The sequence below is a fragment of the Camelus bactrianus genome, chromosome 19 (genome assembly GCF_048773025.1).
Source record: "Camelus bactrianus isolate YW-2024 breed Bactrian camel chromosome 19, ASM4877302v1, whole genome shotgun sequence".
Classification (NCBI taxonomy): domain Eukaryota; kingdom Metazoa; phylum Chordata; class Mammalia; order Artiodactyla; family Camelidae; genus Camelus; species Camelus bactrianus.
The window spans coordinates 41,987,010-42,008,953 of record NC_133557.1 but is presented as its reverse complement, the minus strand read 5'-3'; the positions used below and the strand labels follow the sequence as shown (position 1 = coordinate 42,008,953).

The 21,944-nt window shown below is 40.5% G+C and overlaps 1 pseudogene; it reads left to right on the top strand.

Annotated features, from left to right (window-relative positions):
- Positions 1–21,944, top strand: part of LOC141573983 (serine palmitoyltransferase 3-like) — a 118,225-nt pseudogene that overhangs the window by 26,290 nt on the left and 69,991 nt on the right.

Sequence of the window (21,944 nt, the reverse complement as noted above, 5' to 3'; positions counted from 1 at the left end):
GCAGGTTGTGACCCTCCTATATCACTAGCCATTCCTCTGCAGTTTCTATTCCTGGTTTTCCTCTTCTCCTTGACCTTTCAACAATGGAGTGACCTATTGTCAGTCCTTGTGCCCTTTCTCTTTTCTAACTGTATATCTCTCATGATGGTCTGACCTTGTCTCATCACTATATGTACATATACACACATACCTATACATATATATTATACATATATGTTATATATATAATATACACATGTGTATATACACATATGTCATTTCCAACTGCCTACTTGATCTTTCCACTTGGATGATCAAAAGGCATCAGAGTTGAACACTGGACCTCCAGATACCCCCTCCGTCTGTCCCAAACCTGCTTCCCTTATAGTTTTTCCCATCTCAGTAAATAACAATGTTATCCTTCCAGGGGCTCACACCAAAAATCTGGGCATGGCTCATGACATCTCTCTTTCATTCTACATTCAGTGAGTCACCAATCCATGATCCTACCTTTAGGCACCTCCCAAATCTGACCATTCCTCACCTTCCCCACAGCAGCAACTCTGGTCTCAGCCACCACAACCTCTCACCTTGATTGTTACGGGAGCCTCACTCCTTCTCCTGGTGCCCCAGTTACTCATTGCTGCATAACAACCCATCCCAGCTCAGAGTGGCATTAAACAACTGCCACTTTGTTATGCTCATGGGTTCTGCTGGGCAGGAATTCAGAACAGACAGTGGGGCAGCTCTTCCCTGTTCCATGATATCTGGGATCTCAGTTGGCTTGGCCTTGAATGGCTGGACCAGGAGGATTTGCCTGCAAGATGGCTTCCTCACCCTCGTGTCTGGCACCCAGGCTGGGATGGGTGAGAAAGAGGACAAGCCCGGACTGTGGACTGTGTGCCCCGCGTGGCCTCTTCAGCAGGGAGGGCTCCTCGAGGGTTTTCTAGTAAATAAAGTGGAGGTCTCCAGGCCCTTTATAACTGAGCCTCAGAGGTCAGCTTCACATCCACCCTGCTCTATAGGTTGAAGCAGCTCCAAACAAGCCAACCATCTCTGGGGGATGGAATTGTCCCACCTCTCAGTGGGACTATGATTAAAGAATCCATGAACATGTTAATCTGGCCATACCCCACCTCCACCTCCACCTCCGCCCGCCCCTCCGCTACCACCAGCAAGACTCTCTCAACACAGCAGCCTGCGTGACCCTGCTGAAATAACGTCCAGATCTCACTCTTCTGCCCGAATCTTTCCCATGGCTTCCATTCCAGTCAGAGTAAAAGCTCAAATCCTTACAATGGCCTCAAGGCCCTGTGGCTTGGTCCTCTGACTCACCTCCTGCTCTTTCCTGGTGCTCCCTGTATTCCAGCCACACTAGCGCCCTCAACCCTGCATCCTCCCACCTGGGGACTCTGCACTTGTTTCACGTTTGCACTTCCCAGACTTCCCAGTGCCTGTGCCTCCCTCCTTTCAAGTCCTTACTCAGATGCTACCTTCTTTGTGAGATTAAACTCACAATCCGATGAAAATTGCAAACCTCCTTGCTTCCGGCTCTCTTTCCAGCTTGTTTCCTTTAGTATTTAATACTATTTACACACACACACACACACACACACACACAAGCACATACACATGTGCACACACACGTGCATACATTAACTTATTTCCATCTGTTGTCTGCCTCTGGCTCTAGATTGTGAGCAGAGGTTTCTATCTTACTGACCACTGAATCCCCAGAGCCTAGACCGGAGTCTACATAGCTGCTCAGTAATAGTTGTAGAATGAATAAAGTCCACCTGTTCTTATTAATCTATTGTTTGTAAGAACTCTGATTTCAGCTTGTTTTGTTTGTTGTTCAAATTGCCATTTGCTGTCCACAGGCCTGGTTCTTTAAAAGACTGAAAAGTCTGCGCTCATATGATACATGGGCTTCTTGTAGACTTCTAACGTCTGACTAATTGATATATTAATTAATTAGTGATTTAATTAATTAGTAATTGAAGGTTTCCTGTCCTTTGTTGGAGAACATGACCACTACTCACTGCCTTCTTTTTAAAAAATCACTAAATCACTAGACTATTTTGTGTAACCAGGTAGCTACATGGTTTTATATCGATATCCAGATATTTTGTATACGCCAAGCCTAGAGTCAGGGAACATGCTTTAAGCAAGTGGAACTTTTGGAAGAAAATGAAAATAGAAATTAAATGTTATTGATTTATCCCAATGATTCTACTACCTCTTAGCAAGAGATGAAATGTGCCTGGATTAGAGGGGAAATGACTAATACCCCAGGGTATGTAAACCTGTCATCTAGTCATAATAAAATTCTGCATTCTCAGGGTTGAGTGTCCAATAAAATTCATTATAATCTGCTTTCCCACCCATGACCCTTTATATGAGATTATTTTTTAAATTTTGTTTAATAAACTTTTGCATCATACTCTATGCTAAAAATTTTATAAATACAAACTTACGTGATCCTTACAAATGCATGCGTTTGAGACTGTTCCTATCCTCATTTTTTTATATGAGACAACTGTTCATACAAAGGTTAAGTCAGTTTGCCTAAGATTAAACTTCTAGTTAGTAGTACAGACTGGCCTAGGGTCTGTATTTTTATCACTAGAAAAAATGCCTTTTCTTCAAACATTTTATTGTTGACTATTTGCCAACTTACAGAAAAATTAAGAGTTCTACAATGATTGCTCATATTCTTACCACCTAGATTCTACAATTAACATTTCACTATGTTTATTTCATCACATGTCTGTCTGTCTCTCCCTCTAGCCAGCCATCAAGCCATACGTTTAGTACATTTTGAAGAAAGAGGAAAAAGTAATACACTTCACCCTTAAACCCTTCCACATGAATGTCATTAACCAGGCTTCAATATTTGCCCATAGTTCTGTTTTTTTTTTTTCTTCTTTTGAGGCAAAATTTGCATATAATGGAAGGCACAACTCTGACATATATACCATTCAATGATTTTTGACATTTTGGTTTCTCTTGTGGGGTTTCACATATAGTTTTAATGGTTGAAAGATGTTACAAAACCATTCACCCAACATTGGACAGTTTAATCTCTAGATAAAAGAACTGAATAATGTATGAATTGGCATCTAATGAGGTAAAGGAATGGTTTAGCAGAAGACTGCCTCACTTGTGAAACTCTCCTGTTGTACACCTATAAGTCCAAAGGGATCAAGAGCCATTTTCCACTTTGGTCTTTAGTCTAATCCAGCTAGCAGACAGGGAACTTACTTTCGAAATTCTCATGTTCTGCTTCAGAGCTGGGGGAAGGTCAGAGTCCTGCTTCTCTAGGGGGACATACCGGCTCTGGGTAGGGAAGTAGCCTCTGGCCTTCCCGGCCTTCCTCTTCCAGCATGGAATCTCCACCCTACTGGTGAGCTGGGGTAAGGGCAACTGAAGCCCCACTATTCTCAGCATTCCATGCCTGGAGTAGCGCCTCTGCCCTAAAAGTGGGTGTTGAGTGAAGGGAGTGAGCCCCCAATCTTTCAGTCATGCTTGCATGGAGGTTATGGCTTACTCCTCTCAAGGAAACAGCATAGTCCTGGACTGGAGCTGGGGGAGTTGAGCCTCATCTTTGTGACCATACCTGGACAGTGTGGAACTTCTGCCATGCTGAGTGAGTGGAGGCGGGGGAGGGAGAGAGTCATGGCTCCAGATCCACAGGGGCTGCCAGTTGTTTTCAATACTTAACAGATTTTCTTCAATAAATGTTTCTTTATGTGCTGTGTGCCCTTAAGACAATGCTCTGATATTTTAAATGGTTATATTTTTATCATTCGTCCCAGTTATGTTTGTACAACGTAATCGCTAGAAAGGTCTCATATTCCGTATTACTCATGGTAATTCCATTTCCCTATTAAAAATCTAACAACTGCAGTGTAGATAGAGACTCATTTGCAGAATGCCAGTATCCTTGGAAGTTTGTGTTCTTCCCGGGAGACCTCAGAGTAGTATCTACCCAACTCTCAAAATGTGGAACATTCTGTATTCATTCCACTTTAGAAAGGAAGGTGGCCCTCTCCTTACCTCCAGTGTTCTAGGTTTCCTTCAGCACTTCCTTATCACAGGGGCTGTCTTATTCCCAAACATCCTACTCTTGTAGTGACAAAAACCTGAAAGCCTCTACATTCTCACCTCAGCTTTTCTTCCCATGGACCAACCCAACAGCATAGGAGGGTGTGCCATGTTACACAGGAAATCTCAGTCTGAAAACAAGAATTGGCTGGTGAATGGGTGATTAGTCTGCGGAATGAACTTGTTTGCAGATTTGCTCATCCCTTTTTATCCTGCCCCAATGAACTAGAACAGAACAATGGTCTTCAGCACAAGCTTTTCAAGTTCTGGGGGGGAGAAATGCTACTGAGGCCGTCTGTGTCATGATGATGAGAGTAATCACATGGGCTATTCATCCCACTTCCCTCAGGGCCCTTGTTCCAGGAATTACATTACCTCTTACCTTTATCCCATTACCCTAATCTATTGAATACTTTCTTCAGTTCCTAAATATGCTGCATGTTCCTTTGTTTCCAAACATGCGTCCCCCACTGTAAGTATCTAAATCCCCCACCTTCTCTCTACCCCTCTTTCATCAGCTCACTTGTGTAGTCACAACTCCCTGTTCCATTGCCTCCACACTCCCTTTCTTCTTAAATCCCCGCTGTCTGATAAACCCACTGGGAAAAGGAGCTGATAACACCACCTGGTGTTTTCTCATGAGAGTCCTCATGTACAGTGGTCTTTCTCAGTCTCATCATCTCAGCCCCCTGTCCATGCCTTTTACTCACCTCCTCCTCCCCTCTCACTCTGTCTCCCAGTGGGTCCTCATTCTCCTGCTTCTCCCTATGTGTAGGTATTGGCCAAGGTTCTATACATATTCTTTCTCTTCTTTCCCTTTCTCTAAAAGCAGCAGCATCTATTCTAAGAGTTTCATCTATCATCTCAGAAGATTTCATAAAAATCAGAACATTTAATGAGTATTTATTCTGGGGGAGGTACTTTGCATATATTATCTCATTTCATTTTCAAAAGAACCTTATTTGCTCTATTTTACACTTGAGGCATTTGAGGGCAAGAGAAATTAAGTGACTTTTATAAGGTCATAGAGTCAGCAAGTGAAAGTGCCAGGATTTGAACCCAGGCAGTCTCCCCATTGCCTAAGCCCTCTCCACCCTCACGCTCTACCGCCACCAAGACTGGGATCAAATGCCACCTCCTTCAGGAAGCCAATCCTGATCACCCAATGGGATATGGTCCCTCCATTTGTGTTACTTTTGGGATGTCTATTTTTGCTCTGTGTTATGGTCATTTACACTGCTCCCTTCCTCCCACCACATACGCCGTTACACTATCAGCTCTGGGAGAAAGAAACCATATTAATTGATTTCATATCCCCTCTAATGTTAACCTAGGGCAGTAAAAATAGGCAGCCAGTAAAAGACTGGCTAATTTGAATGGAAGAGTAATGGTCTTCCCAGCACATCCCAACACCCTGTGTATGTCTAGATGTGTCAGGAATGCAGGAAGTAGACACATCCCTGGGGTGTCACAGTGTCCCAAATGACCAGGCACCCTGGGAATGGGGCTCAGGATTGATTCATTTTCAAGACTCTGAAATTAAAAATAGAACATAGAAGGAAAAATGAATTACTGGTAGACAGAACAAAGAAAGGAAGAGTGTTAGCGATCACCGTGCTGTGTTGGCCTCGGCCAGCAAACTTATCAAGAAGATTTAGGCTTCACTGACTTTGATAGGACTAAATCTCATAATTTAAAAGAACTATCCAACTCCAGATTGAGAAATCCTTCTCAAGAGTTGTGACTGACATCAGTTTTAAATAAAGACATATGGTAAATGAGTCACTTTTCCTCAGTTAAGAAAGACCTGTGATTTCCAAATAGCTTTGATCTCCATGAAGGCATCTCATTTTCTCTCTGCCAAATAAAATTACATCAAATTAAATTTAAAATAATAAAGTTATAGAAGAGCGAGTAAAGTAGATATTCATTTGGGTCAATGGACATTGTTGGAAAATTCTCCTATGTAATATAACTATCTTCCAGAACAAGTCATGGGGCAAAAAAAGAAAAAGAAATAGTTACACAGGTCCAGCTTATGCACCCAACTGAGGGTCTGATTTGCATCTGTAGACAGTCTGTTACATACAGCACAGGTTTGCCTCAGAGCCAATGCAAGCAGAAAGTTCCCATAGATTTCAGGGGAGATGCCCTGCTTGATTCGGCCACATATGGAGCTCTGAAGTAGATATAGGGCCAGGGAAGGGAAAAAGGAGAACCCGCTGAGCCTCCTAGGATGGCCTTGAATGTCCTGCAAGTTTCTCTTCCATGTGTGCCAATGGGACTTCGCCATCCTCTAAGTCAGCCAAAGGGGTTAATTTGAGTGAGCTGCTAAGTCAGGGCTCCGAAGTCACCCACCCTGGGCACCCTTCACTCACCATTTGTCTATGGCACCCTTACCAGCAGGGAGTCCTGAAGCTTCCTGCTCTTTTTATTTTGTGCTTTATCACATTCACCTTCAACTGTGGTGCACACTGGGCCTCAGAGTCATTGAGGACCAGATCTTCTATTTCAGTGAGGCCTCTCTTACTTCCTGCATATCTAACTGCCCAGCAAACGTGTCCACTTATGTGAGCAATCAAGACTCCAACTCAGCAGGTCTCATGCATTCTCATCTTTCCCCTTGTAAGTAGTCCTCCTTCTAAGTCCCTCTTTCTTCTTACCAACACTACAATGATGCTCTTCAAAAATACTTCTATATCCTCTCCCTTGACCTCACACCTAACCAGTTACAGCATTTTATCACATCTTTTTCATGAGGATCTCGGTCCTTTTTGTTAGAGTCTGGACACATATAGGAAGTAAGGAAGCCCCTTGCACAGATGTGGAAAGAACCAGGAGGTGGATTTTAACTGGGTCAGGAGTTAACCAAAAATGCTGGAGACAGATGTGGTCCAAAGATCATGCACAGAACAGAACCAAGAAAGGGAGCCAAAGGTTGGCACTAGAATACAAAGATCGCCATCCATCAGACCTACAGGACAGGTGTGAGGACCTGGAGGGAGGTCAGGAAGTCAGGAGCAGGGACGGGGTCTGTCTTGTTCATCCTGGAAACTAACACGTTGCCAGTTCATGGAAGACATCCAGTAAGTGGCCTATATTCCCAAATACACAGCATTTGTTATAACCTTTCCTTCACCTTCCATTCAAGACTTCACATTAAGCAATGCTTTCTCATTTTCATCATTTTAAACCACCAGGTAGCATTTGGGGAAGAAGCATTAGACAAAAGCAACATCCGTTAATGTTAGTCTGGCTTGTCTAGAGAGTAACCTGGTATAATGGATAAATAAAGAGTCAAGGAATTTTAATAAGATTTGATAATATTTTGTGAGGTTTAACTTAACAATTCAAGTGTAAAGTGTCTTTATAAAATGAGTTTTTAAAATTGTTTTAAAAACGTGTAATGTAGATTAAAAATATTCATCTACCAGATAGATTTTTTTTTGATTACTACATATTTTGTGACTTGTGATAGAACTTTTAGTGACTAAGTCACATAGAGGCTCCAAAAATACTGCATCTCAAACAGTGTGGAGGAAATGAAAGCAATACAGTCTAGAAAACTGTTGGTGGAATCAAATGGCGCTTACAGTATGAGAGCGGGAAAAGCAGTATTTCTAACTGGCATGATTTTATATAATGCATCATTCTAAAAATTCATGTGTAAGCTAAATTAATAAAGTAAGTATGAGTAGACATTTGACAATTTTCCCTAAATCACTAAAAGTTATACATTCCAAATGGTCAAAACACTTCTTGAGGATCATCTCGTTGGGAAACTGGGAATCTGATGACTGCATTATATTTGTTGAATAAAAAAAATGAATGGATGTGTAAATATTTATTAAAGACAAAAACTTAATTAGGAGGTTTGGGAATAATTTATTCACTAATGCACTGAGCAAAAATTGAGCTACTATCTGTAAACCAATTAAACAGGAATAAGAATGGTTTGATATTAAAAGTCTACTTTCCACTGGAATGTTGGCACCTAGAAAAAGAGAGAAATATTTTCTTTAACTTTATACTATGAAAAATTTTAAATATGCAGAAAAGCAAAAAATATATGAGAATAACCCATATAACTCCCATCTGGATTCAACAGTTATTAACATTTTCACAAAGTTGCTTTTAGTATATGTTTAATTTTTGATGAACCATTTAAAAGAAAATTACATCTTCACTTCTCTTAATACTTCAGCATGCATCTACAAAGATTAAAACATTCTCCCATGCAAGTATAATGCTATTATCACTCCTAACAAAATGAACAATTCCTTAATAATATATTTTTTCAGTCCCCATTTGGATTACCACAGTTATTCAAAATATGTATTTTTACCAGGTTTTTTACAAAAACCAAAAAAGAGGATCTAATGAAAGAACTCACAGTAAACTTTGTTGTCTCTTAAGTCCCCTCCCCCACCCTTTTTTCTTTTTTCCAGCTTGATTGAGTTACAGTTAATATATAAAAATTGTATGTATTTGAAGTGTACGACGTGATTTGATATATGTGTACATTATGAGATTATTACCACAGTCGAGCTAATTGACACATCCATCACTTCACTTAGTTACCTGTGTGTGTGTGTGGGAGGGGGGTAATGAGAACATTTTAGATCTACTGTCTCAGCACATTTCAAGTGTACTATACAGCATTACTAAGTATAGTCACCACGTTGTACACCAGATCCCTAGAACTTCTTCATCTCAAACTGAAGGCTTGCACCCTTTGAACAACATCTGCCCACTTCCCCCACCGGCCCTACCCCAGCCCCTGGCAACCCCCACTTTTACTCTCTGTTTCTATGAGTTAAGCTTTTTTAGATCCCACCTATAAGTAAAAGCATGCAGTGTTATTCTTTCTGACTTATTTCGCTTAGCATAATATACACTGAGTTCACCCATGTTGTCACAAATGACAGAATTTTCTTTTGTGTGTGGGAAGCTGAATAATATTCTAATGAGTATGTGTGTGTATGTATACACAGACCACATTTTCTTTATCCATTCATCCATCGACGGACACTTGGGTTGTTTCTGTTATCTTGGCTGTTGTGAATAATGCTGCAATGAACATGCGCGTGCAGTTATTTCTCCATGATACTGATTTTATTTCCTATGAATATATACCCAGAGGGAGATTGCTCCATCATTTGGTAGGCCTTTAATTTTTTGAGGAATTTCCATACTTTTTTCCATAACGATTTTAACAATTTACATTCTCACCAATAGTGCACAAAGGTTCCCTTTTCTCCACAGCCTAATCAATGCTTCTTACCTCCTTCCTTTTTGATAACAGCCGAGCTAGTAGGTGTCAGGTGATATCTCTTTGTGACTTTGATTTGCATTCCCTGATAATTAGTGATATTGAGTGCTTTTTGTGTACCTGTTAGCCACCTGTCTTCTTTGGAAAAATGTCTATTCAGGTCCTTTGCCTATTTTTAATTGGGTTATTTGGCCTTTTTGTGTTGTATGAGTTCTTTATATCTTTTGGCTATTAACCCTTTATCAGATATGTGTTTGCACATGTTTCCTCTCATTGTGTTTCCTCTCATTCCCTTTTCATTTTGTTGATCATTTCTTTTGCTATGCAAAACCTTTTTATTTTTATGTAATCCCATTTGTTTATATTTTGCATTTAAGAACCAGGCTTGTTGTGATGTAGAAAATTGCACATTGTGAATTAATTTATCTGGTATTTCTTGTGAAATAGAATTTAGGTATTAGAGTTTGCTTAAATTCAGGTGAAATATTTCATCAGTGTACTGAATATCATATCATGTTAAGAGCACAGAATGGTGAGCTTTTCTAACATCTGTGATGTAATATGACCACCTGGTTAAGGTTGTAACCCCAGGTTTGTGATTGGGGAAGTAACCTGCAGAGTCACAGTTTGGCATCTTGCAAAAGCCCTACTCTTTATTAACTTTTTCACTTAATGGATTTGGAATCTGTTGATAATTTTTGCCTGAATCAATTATTTCATTAGGAGTTGTAAAATAAAATGGACTTTTCTGATTAGCCTCTTCAATGATCAGTTTCTACTTTTCTCCAAGCAGCTTTTACAATCTTAAATTAAATATGTTCTTGAAATGTAAAAGGTTGAAAGTCCAAACTTTGAAGGATCAGAGTTTATCGTAATGGGAGAGTTCTAACCTTCAATTTTCTTTTGTCTTTCCAGCAAAACGGAAATTCCAATTTCTATAAGCCAACAGTTGAATCCTTTGAAGAAGTACTTCTTTATGCTGTGGTTTTAACTTACATGGGATATGGAATTAGAACACTGTTTAGCTATCTTAGAGATTTTTTGAGAAACCAGGGAATAGAAAAATGCAAAGCAACTGTAGAGTGAGAAGAATCAAAGTTAGTTATGACCACCTCCCTGGATCTCTGTCAATGCCTATGGTTCCTGAAAGTGTTCTCACAGTGGTGAGCATGTTCACATCCTAAAAAGAGTGACACACTTAGGAACTATTTAGTAAATTTTATTACTCTGTACCCTCTAGAACCCTCTAAATATCCCTTGTGTATTCATGGACTTGTTCTTTACAAGTATGTATTGAGCAACTACTATTGGCCAGATTGAGCTAAGGGTTTTCTTGTACATTATTATATTTATTTTTTGTAATAACCTCATGAGATATATATTAAAATACAATTTTAAATATGAAAAATGGAAATATAAAAATGGGCACATCAGTGCTCTGATCTAGTTGTAGGTTGAGTATTATTTATGTTCCTGGAATAGAAAAGTAGGTTTGAATGAAATGTGTGATTATAATTTCATCTACATCAGAGTTTCTCAACTTTGGCACTACTGACATTTTAAACTGGCTAATTCTTTGAAGTGGGGCTGCCCTGTGCATTGCAGGATTTTTAACAGCATTCTTGACCTCGACCCACTAGATGCAATTAACACTCTGCCACTTACTTATAACAATCAAAACGCCTCCAGACATTGCCAAATGTCTCATGGGGTGCAAAATCACCCTCAGTTTAGAACCACTGATCTAGATCCTTTCAGTAGTTAACCTACAAAAGTCTACATCATCCCCTTTTCACACAGAGCTAACAGGACAACCTGGAAAATACTCAGAGATCTGGGAAGAGCCTGTGTCCTATTAACATGTTTTCCAAAATTGGTTCATATGATTTATGATGACATGAATCTCTTTTTCCCAAAAATTGCTTTGGAATGTATGACTGTGGGCATGGATTATCCCACGTGATGGAGCCGTGAGCACATCCAAGCAAAGAACATAGGTGAGACATGGACTTCCATGTAATGAGAGAACCTCAAATCCTGTAACTTAGTGACTAGTGCCTGCAGTAAGATAAACTCCTGTATGAAGTAACACAACCATGAACAAATCATGCAGAACACTTATTTTGAAATTAGCTTAGGTCAAACACATTGCCCTCACAAGGAAATCAGGCCCAGTTTTATCACTTCACTCTCTCCTACCTTTAGCTGGTATTTGAGCACATGCTCTACACCACCTAAGGGCTGCTAACAGAAAAGAAACGAGAAGTCCTTCATCAGAGAGTTTGAAGCCTGGTGTGTAAAAACAGACTCTTGAGCAACACAAATGATAAAAGTGATGATGAGGGGGAAGGTGATATGGGAAAAAAGGATCTGTGCCCTGTGATTCCCTTAGGAAGTCACAAAGGCATGATGCTGGGACTTTAATGTGAGCAGGAATCTGCTGAGTGAGCAAAGGTGCAAAAAAGACACTCTTGAAGAGTCAAGTCAGATTTGTTTTGAGCATGTATTTTGTGAAAGACACTGTGCTACAGTCTGGAGATAGAAGAATAACTAAGGAGATACCGTTCTTACCTTCATAAAGTTAACTATAAAAAAAGCAGTTGCAGCAGAATTTGATAAGAGATACCACAGAGGTAAGTAGATGCCATCAAGGAAGCAAAGAAGAGAAACATTTAACCTAAACTTGGTGTTCAGTGAAGGCTTCTGGGAGGAAGAGGAAGTTAAATTGACATCTAAATGCTGAAGAGTAAGTAGTAAGATAAAGAGTGAGGCAAGATGTGATGGAAGGCGTTATCAGGGAGAGGAAATATGGTGCAATATAGCCAAGAAGTAAGATAAAGCATTGTCCACTTAAGGAACCAAGGAATTCTAATGACCAGAATGTTGCGAGTGAGGGTGGGAGGACGTGGGGAGAAAGATTGTTTGAGAGGCAAGCAAGAGCCACACACTACAGTGGGTTTTTATAAGCCATGGTCCTTTATTATAAGAACAAAGGGAAGGCATTGAAGGATTTCAGGCAGAACAATGTAGATTTGCAGATTAGAAAGATCACGTTCCCTGCCCTATGAAAGATGGATTGCAGGAGGACAACACAGGGACCAGAAAACTAGCTATGAGGCTGATGCAGAAATCCAGGTTTAAAACAAACAAACAAACCTGTGCACAGGGTAGTGATAATAGGGATGGCGATAATAGACCAAGCCAAGGGATGTTTAAGAGATGGATTAGGGATGATTGATTTGACTTGGGGAATTAGGGAGATGCACAAATCAAAGACCCCACTAGGTTTATGACTTGAACAGCTGGGTAGAAAGAAGGTGATATCATTCATTGAGATGGGGAATAGAGAAGGAAGGGTTGGTTGGAGGGGGAAAGTGGTCTATTTAGTTTTCACAAGTTGAGTTTAAACAATTGGCAGCTGGATATAGAGGTCTAGACTTCCAGAGAAAAATCTAGAGGTGCCCAGAGATGGACATTGCGGCACCTTATGCAAACCTGGAGCATGTTAACAGTAATCAAAGCCACAGAAGCCAATGAGATTTCCCAGGGAAGTTTCATAGAAGGAAAAAGATAAAGGGTGAGAAGAGAACAAAGAACTTTAGAGAATTTAATGAATGTTAGAGATGGAATTTCGATTCAAGACTGAAAGCAAAGTGGCGATAAAAAGCCTTAAAATTGTCTAGGAAGAGATAATTTGTGCTTGAAATGGGGAAGAGGGAGATGGAATGAAGGAAAGGAAACTAATTAGATATATTGGAGGTAGAATCAATAAGCTTTGGTGCTGGACTGTATGAGAAATAGGACAGTGGGAGGAAACCAGGATAATCCAAAATTTCTACTTGGGTCAGACACAAGAATGGTTGTGGCACAGCCACAGCCTGTATTTGGCAGAAAGATAGCCACAGATAGTTTTGAGAATATGAAGGTTCTTTAATGATAAAGGACTGAAATGGTTAAATCAAGCTGGAGACAACCCAGTGCACTTCAAGAGAAGAATGCAGATTTCCCAGATCCTAGCAGAGCTGATGGTGAAACTGGAAAATTGGAATGAGAAAGCAAGTTCCTTTTCGCCATTTTCACAAGGATCTCCACAGCCCCTCCCTGCCACCAGCTGGTGTGTTCTAGAAGCTCTCATCACAAGTCTGTCTGTCCCCAGGCATAAGTAACTGGTGCACAGTAAATCAGCACATTCTGGAATACTTACTGGAGCACAGGGTAAGTCAAATATACATTTCTCAGACGTAGCATCCTTGGCAGGAACAGGCTTTATATCTGCCATCTATTTTCCAACATATTGCAATATTTTTGCTCTATCAACCCAGCAGGGCTTGTCATTTTGGTTTTCCTATAATGTTTCTTACATTTCAAGCAGAGTGCATATGTGTGTGTGTGTGTGCGTGTGTACGTACATATAAACATACATGTGGCAAGCTGGTTGTCAGGAAAGCAGACTCTGAGATGGAAGGCTGAGGGCTGAGAGGTGAATGGTTGTGCTCCTGGAATCTACACTTAGACACCAATGAGGAATGAAAGAGGCAAGATGAGGCAGATGAATTGTGACACAGTCCCAGTGGAAGCCTCAGGGGATTCCACAGGGCTCTCTGGTGATGAGAGGGCCTTTCAGAAGCATTCTTAGTTAAAGGAAGAGGTGGAGCCTTCCATGATGCTAGATGGGGCTGCCACCAGAGAGGGATGTGATCTTGAGCCCGGCAGTTCCCTGCAGTGAGCTGTCAGGCTCCACACTCCCTGCATCTGGGGGTGAGGTGCTTGAGTCCTAAATGATGGACGTACACAGTGCACAGCTGTCTGTACCACAACACCTGTCACTATTACCGCAAGAGCTATTGAACCACTTCCCAGGAAGAAGGCAATGCATTAAACAGACCTGTGTCTCATATTTCTTTACAAAATGAACAATTTCCATCCTGTTTGATCTCTGTGAGGTAGAGGGCATTGATCAATTGGCTTGCCTTGGTAAATACATCTTCTATATAACACACTTGTTATGATGTGTTCTTCCCTCTTGAGCTGCTTTAGAGATTGAGAACCTTTCGGAGTAACAGGGTCTAGCAATCAGCCATGGCTGCAATCATGTGTTCTTTTTGGCGAGACTTGTCTTCAGAGTGGGCTTCTCCTTGTAATGCTGCCCCCAGGCTGGACTTCTTGCTGTATGTTAACAAGCTATCTTAGGCGCATCTTGAAGTCTCTTTCTTGAAAACATGGAATGTGCTGCTTTACAACGACCCCTGTTTTTTTGTAGTAGAAATGAGTGTTATTTTAGTCTAAAATCCGGACACTGGGCATGCAGAATAGATTGTCCTGTCAGACAAACCAGACCTGAGCAACGTGACACCAGGATAGAGAGTGCATCCGGGAAGGGCTGGTGGAGAAGAGCTCACGGGTGTTTTACAAAAACCGTCACTGGATGCTCTCATGTCCTATGACTCATTTATGCTCATTCTTTTCATTTTCAAATTGTTTTTCATAAAGTTGTATAGATTTAGTGTGTACAACAGGATGTTTCAAAATACACATACGCAACAAAAAGGTTACTACAGTCAAGGTCATTGTGATGTCTGTCTCCTCAGTTCTTTTTCTTAATCAAATAGAAGAATTTATGAATCCACTTTCCCTCTTGTCTCTCTCATCGTGATGACTCCTCTCACACCAAACCAGCCACTCAAGTAAAATGTTGCTCAAATTTAGAATCTATTTTTCCTATTTCTACTCTTTGATCTCTAGCCCAAACACCTGGAAACTGATCCCAAAACATGAAAGCCTTGATAATCCTCTTTATCTGAATCACTTGATATCTGATTCACTCAGTTTTTACTGAGTCAACCAGTAATGCTAAGTAAAAAGAATAGACAAACCAAAATCTCCCTCCAGGAGAGCACTAAGCAGAGCACAGAGAGCACGCATCCCAGAGCCCCTGCTGCCTCCACAGACTTCAGAGGTAACCAGAGGATACTAACGAGGGAAAGGACAACACAGACAGATACAACATTAAGTATTTTGCTTAATTTTTCCCTTTAACCCTTCAAAGGCAACTCTAGAGTTGAATTGCACTTTATTAAAGACTTCTAGATAAGTTACTTTCTCAGTGATATAATGGCCCAACTTTGCTTAATTCAGAAGAGGAGGTCAGCAAATATAGTCAAAGGAATGTCAAGCATCATCAGAGATTTTATAAACTTCAAGGGCAGCCATGTTTCTTAGTCCATGTGGTTTGATAGCAGGTTCAGCACAACCCAGGACACATGGCACCAGCCTGGTGTAAAACATTGCAGTTGCAATTCCATGTTCACATTAGTTCCAAATAGTCTCAGTGTCCCTACAAGTAAATTTCTGGCCCATCTCCAGAGATTGTTACTCCCACATGAAACAAAGGGGGTTTAGAAAGTTGTAACTGTAGAAAATTTGAAGATAAACCTCCAAATGTTTGCATGAATTAAAACTTGCTCTTTTGCACCCACACTTGGTAGCTGAAGCAACAGCAGGATTTTCCCAGAGGAACATTTTCTGAGTAATTTGAAGGATGGGGTCCATAACTGGGTATGAGGTATGGTTTTGTCCAAAGCAAACAGATGGCCCAAGCACTGGCTTTCCTGTTTGGATCTGGGTGGGTCCAAAATGAGAGAGTTTTCCCTGGGGTTTCCCTAGGAACTGAACGTACTAGCCAGCAGCTTGTGGGTGATCATACTACTTGGTTACGTTCAATCTCTTCTCAACTAACAGCCAACGTGATTTTTTTAAACCAAAGTCAGTTCACAGGACATGTCTGGCCAAAATCCTTTCATGTAAATGTATGCCTGTTACAAGAAGCATCTAGATTTATTTTTATAACCAATGTGGAAGCTTCTGTATTTTAATAATATTGTCTATGAACAATTACTTGAACCATATGAATTTGCTGTTTTTATAGGTCAAAAACAGTCAAACGTTGACAATCCATATGGCTAAACCTAATATTTTAATTATTCATTGTTTAAACTTATTTCTGCCATCTGTATATTTTACATTCACATTTTCTGTTGCTTATTTTTAATTTTATCTATTTCTCCTTTCATATTTTTGGTACATTTGATTGAGTTTTCTTTGTTCTGCATTTTTTCCCCCTTGTCCTATTAGGAAGTTATATATAGTATATCCCCTACTATTTTTTTAATGATTCTCATGAAAATTTAACAAATATATTTGGAATTTAGCTATTATTATTTAGAAACTAGAGTCTTCCCCTGACCAGGAGAAGAATTTCATAAGGTTTCACTTTCTTCCTCCCACATACTCATTCTCCTGGTTGTCATTTATTTATAAATTTAAGTTTCTGTTTCTTTATACTACATATGTAGACCTGCTTGAGCCAAATCATATTTGATCAGTTTCTTCACTCACTATTTTCTCTGGCATCTGTCTTCCTCCATAGTTATTTCATTGTTTTATTGAGGTACATGCTCAGTTATTGCAGAAAAGGCCTGTGGGAGTTAAACTCATGACTCCTTACATATATCTAAACCAAGTGTTCACTCTATTTTGAGTAAGAGTCCCCATAAAATCTAAAACCCTATTTCCACTCAGAGTCCAGAAGTATTACTTACAGACTTACGTCGCTCTTTCCTCTTGACAGGGTGAGTTTATGTGATGCCATTTCAAATAAGAAATTAAAAATTGACAATAGAAGGACACAAAAGCAAGTTTGGGGATATAGAGTAATCCACCAATTAGTAAAAAGTCTGGGGAAAATGTTATTAAATCAAAGAGGAAACTGGAAAATATTTTACTAGAATTACATAATCTCTTCTTATCTCAAAAATATATCCGTTCTCCTGTTAGCATAAAAGGGAATAATTGATTGTCATAATGCTGCAATATTTAGCTGTTTGAGAGAAATGCATTTGGTATGAGATATTCAAGTTACAAGTGTAACCAGTAGAGTTGCTCAACCACCCTTCAAATTCACATGCAGTAGATAGCCCCCAGTGTGTGGTTATGAGCAGTCTTTCTTATAGATAATCACAGTATTCCTCCAAATATGATGCCATTGCCACTAAAAACCAGATTCTATCTTTTCCTTCTGGGCTGGACCAGCTTAGAAGATGAGCGGGCCAGACCAGTAGCATAAGAAAGTCTTCCATAAAGCTTTCCCCAGGGTCTTCTTTGTTCCTTCAGGAAATCAGCTCCCTTTCCTAAGGGGAAGGAAGCACAGAACTCAGAGAAGATGGGAGGGAGGATGGGAAGCTCACTCCCAATTATTCAGTGGCTCCCTGCGGCCTCCAGGATAATGCCCAAGTTTCTCCTGTGGACACGTATGCCTCCCGTGCTCTGTGCCCAGCTGACATTGCAGGCCCACCTGCACCACAGGGAATCGTAGGGGAATCAGAGTTGAAGCAGGGACCAGACCAGATGAACCTTGGCTTTAGCTCCAAGTGAGTTGGGTGCCATTATAGGCTCTGGGCAAAGAATGACAAGCTCCACCTTGTGTTTTATTCTACTCATTCTTCTCAAATACACCCCACATTTCCATCAGAAAGACCCATTCACTCCAAATGCCCTCTCCAAGCATCCCTGCCCACGGAAACCTCATTCCACCTTCAGTCCCCATCTCCAAGGCCCCTCCTACATAAAGCAACCTTGATTCCTCCAGCAAAATGTGCCTCCTCCCCTGGATTAAATCTTAACAAACACCCCCAAGTACTTGGCTTTGGCCAGGATTTTGCATTCTCTGCCTTGTACTATTAGTGGTTGACTGCCAAAATCAGATGTGTCTTGCTCTGAGCCTCAGCTGGACAGCAAATCCCTTGGACATGGATGAAACTTTGTACAGCAAAATAATTCTGTGATGTGAGAGAAGCCAGGTGTCTCCATAAGCTCTGCAACTTGGATTTTGGGCCGTGAGTCACCTGCCAACAGTGATGCCAGCAGACCCAACAGTTCAAATTCATCCCCATGTCTAAAAACATAATGAGTGGGGAGACTCGTGGTCAAAAGGGTTAAGACCGAATTATCATCCAACCAATTTTTTTCTAAGTAAATTGCTTTAGACATAAACACCTCCTGTTATACTTCTGGTGTCACTGATAGGGGCTCCTTGTCTCCTGCCCTCATTTGGGGGCTTGTATGGTGCTGTCATCTTTGTGACCCTTGTTTGTCGTGTTTTTCACTTCCCCCACTATAATGTAAGTTCTTTTAGGTGAAGACCTCACAGAGGTACTTGTGGACCTCACCTGTCCCCTTCCCCACAGATCCTTGCTCAGAATATTTTCAGATGAAATATTTTCATAGATTCTCCAGGTCTGTTAGCCTTCAACTGCAAATAAACTACAAAAAATGAGGGACCAAAGGTAAACTTCTGCCTTTGTTATAATAGGATTTTGCGCCGCTGTATCAAAACTTTGAAAATATTTATACATGGAAACTTTACATGAGAGTCAGAGGCAACTGGAACTGGCCCATCTGCAGTGCCTGGGATTCTATTCGATGTGATGGAGAGGGTTTCAGTTGACAACAGGATGTTTAGGTGAGGCAGCCACCTGGAGGGGATTTGTTGAAAATAAATCCTTTCAAAGAAATTCCAGCATGGGCACCAGATTACAGATCTGAAAAAACAAGGCGTGGAACAGCAGGTCTTCCAGCATTCATCATCATTCAAAGCCCTTTACAAGCCCTCCTGAGGCCAGTGGGGGAAGTCGCAGTAATTACGTGGCCAAGGGAGGCTTGTTTGTATTGCAATGAGAGATCTGTGTCAGAGGGTGCAGGGTACACAGAGCCAGCTGGGAAGAGTCCTTTTCAGCTTTATTGACAAATTATACCCTCCTCCTTCTTGCTGCAGGAAACAGTGATGACCATGGTGACCATTTCTTGCTGAAATTTAAACCAGAGTGCAGATGTCACAAAAGCAAGCACCCAAGGGAGATCGGGGCCAAGTAATACTCCATGGCCTGGATACTTTTTCCCGATTCTCTGCCCAGCTTCATGTTGGGCTTACTCTCTTTTAAGGGCAAAACAGTTTGTGGTGACAATGTAAATCAAAATCTAAGAGAAAGTAAATATGTGACTCGGGCCAAACCTAAGATCTCTTTGAGAGTCTTTTACGGGCACTGGAATGGCATTATGTGAGAAAGCCCCTGATGTTCCCCGGCCCTCATCTCTGCAGGTTTACTGGAAGAATCATCAAAGATGTCATCAGCATGGGTTCCCATAACTTCCTTCGCCAAGTGCGATGAATCCACGAGGGCAGTAAAGGGTGTGTTAGAGACGTACGGCCTAGGTGTGAGCAGCACCAGTCAAGAAATGAGTATGTGCGGTCAGTATTTTGAAATTTTGTCCAGTCAGGTCTCAAATTCCTTGTGACTACTTCTCAAATCCAGATGATATATAGACTGTGTGCCTCAAAAAGCTGTTAGAAAATGAGAAAAGAAAAAGTTGTATGAAGGTCTTTTTAGAAATTTCAAACATAATGTTATTACCAAGTAGCTTATTAAGATTTTAATTCTCCATAATAAATAAAAATGGTTCTTTTTCTGAACACATTATCTAAAATAGCAGCTATTGTGCCTCTTCCACCTGGTCCTTTTCTGAGTTTTCTTCTCCTACTTTTCTTTTTCTTTTTTTGACAGCTTTGTTGAGGTATTAATTGATATTCTGAGAAAAACACTGTACTCATTTAATGTACATAATTTGATGAGTTTGGATGTATTCATACACCTGTGAAACCATCACCACAATCAAGGTAATAAACATATCTATCGCCCCAGGAAGTGTCAATGCCCCCCTTTTTTGTGATAAGAATACTTAACATGAAATCTACACTTTTTTTCCATTTTTTCCTAAATAAAATTTTATTTCTATTTATTGAAGTATAGTTGACTTTTATATTAGTATATTAGTTTCAGGTGTATATCTAGTGATTCTATATTTAGAGATCTACCCTTTTAACACATGTTTCAAGAGCACAATACAGTATTGTTAACTACAGTCTCTATGTGGTAGGGCAGAGGTCTAGAGCTTATGAAACTTTGTGCCCATTGAACAACAACCTCCCTTTTGGGATGGCTCTTTTTCCCATTCTTCTTAATGATGCTCGTCACTGATCTTGCTTTTGTTCTTCTGTATCGCCCATCTCTTCTACTAAAACATAAACTTCATGAAGGGAGGAAGCAGTCTTGTTGACTGTTGTGTTGAATGAATGAATGATAAATGATGAATGAATGAATGGGAAAGGAGAACCAGACTGCCTACTTATTTCTCTTTTAGCTGAAACATTTTTCTCTTATTCAAAGGGACAAAATCTCTAAGAAGCAAACTTCTGCTCCCCCCACTTCAGGGAGGATGAGCAGACAAGCCTGTGCTGGTAGAGAGCTTGGCTCTTCCAGGCACCTTGTCTCTCATATAGCATCTCATTCATTCCTCACAAAACCCTGTGCTGGAGGGCAGCACAGATGGTGTTGTTCCCATCCTCAAGGAGGACACTGAGGGTCACAGTGACTAAGTGACGTGCCTACAGGGCCGGATTCCCTGTCCTAACTCCCAGTCTAGCTCAGCTTCTCTACTAAGCAGTTTCCCATCCAGGTTAATCTATGCAGGACTCACCAGGTCAGTTTCAGGCCTGTCTAAGAATCAGAGGTAAATCTGCTAAAAATGGATTTACCATTACTGAAAAATAAGCCACATGCTCCTCTTAGATAACCAGTTGACTGAAGGGCTTTAGAAACATGTAATTACTCAGACCTGTGCAACAAATAGCAGTTCAAATTGAACAAAGTAAAATTTTACCTACATATCAAGTCATCACTTTGCTAAAACTCCAGAGTGTGTAAGTGGTTGCCCAGATTTCTTAAGAAAGACACTGTATCTTTATTTTAGGCATGAGGGCTGCAGAAATAAGGAGGAAGCAGAAGGAAGGTTCTACTATTTTAGAAGAGCTGGTTCGCCATCAGGGCCGCATTTGGAGATGGGGCAGAGCCTGGAAGGGTTCCCCAGTTGTAGAAACATGAAGTCAATAAGCTTTGGGGATGTTTTTCCTGGTGTTGGTGATTGTTCATCAGAAAACACATTCCTAAAGACGATGACTCCCCAACTCACTGAGAACACTCCCCAGTCACAGCCACCAAAAACTGAAGGGAGGCAGCTTGACAGTGGAAGACAGATGTAGAGGATGGCCCCCTGAAACCACAGGCTCCACAAACCCAGAGAAACCAGGCAGAGAGGAAGAGCTTGGTTTGGATGCCTGCTGCCTAGGTTCTTTTTCCACCTCCACATCCTTCTGAATTGCTGGGCTTTTAATATTGCTTTCCTTCATTGAGCTCTCCAACTCAAGCTCTAGTGAGAAGATTTTAACACTTTTCAAGTAAATAATGAGAGGGAAAAATAAAACCCACCCACACTAATTTTAGGCAAACAAAAGAAGTGAAAACAAGGATATAAAGAATCACAAAATAAATGAATAAACAGAGTACATTTGAAAGTATTCTGTAGGACATATAGTAACCTTAACATAGCATGCACAAATTGGTAGTACAATTTGAATGCCTCTTATTTCAATAAATACAAGTAACTTTTGGAAAATGTATACTACATAGTCTTAAGA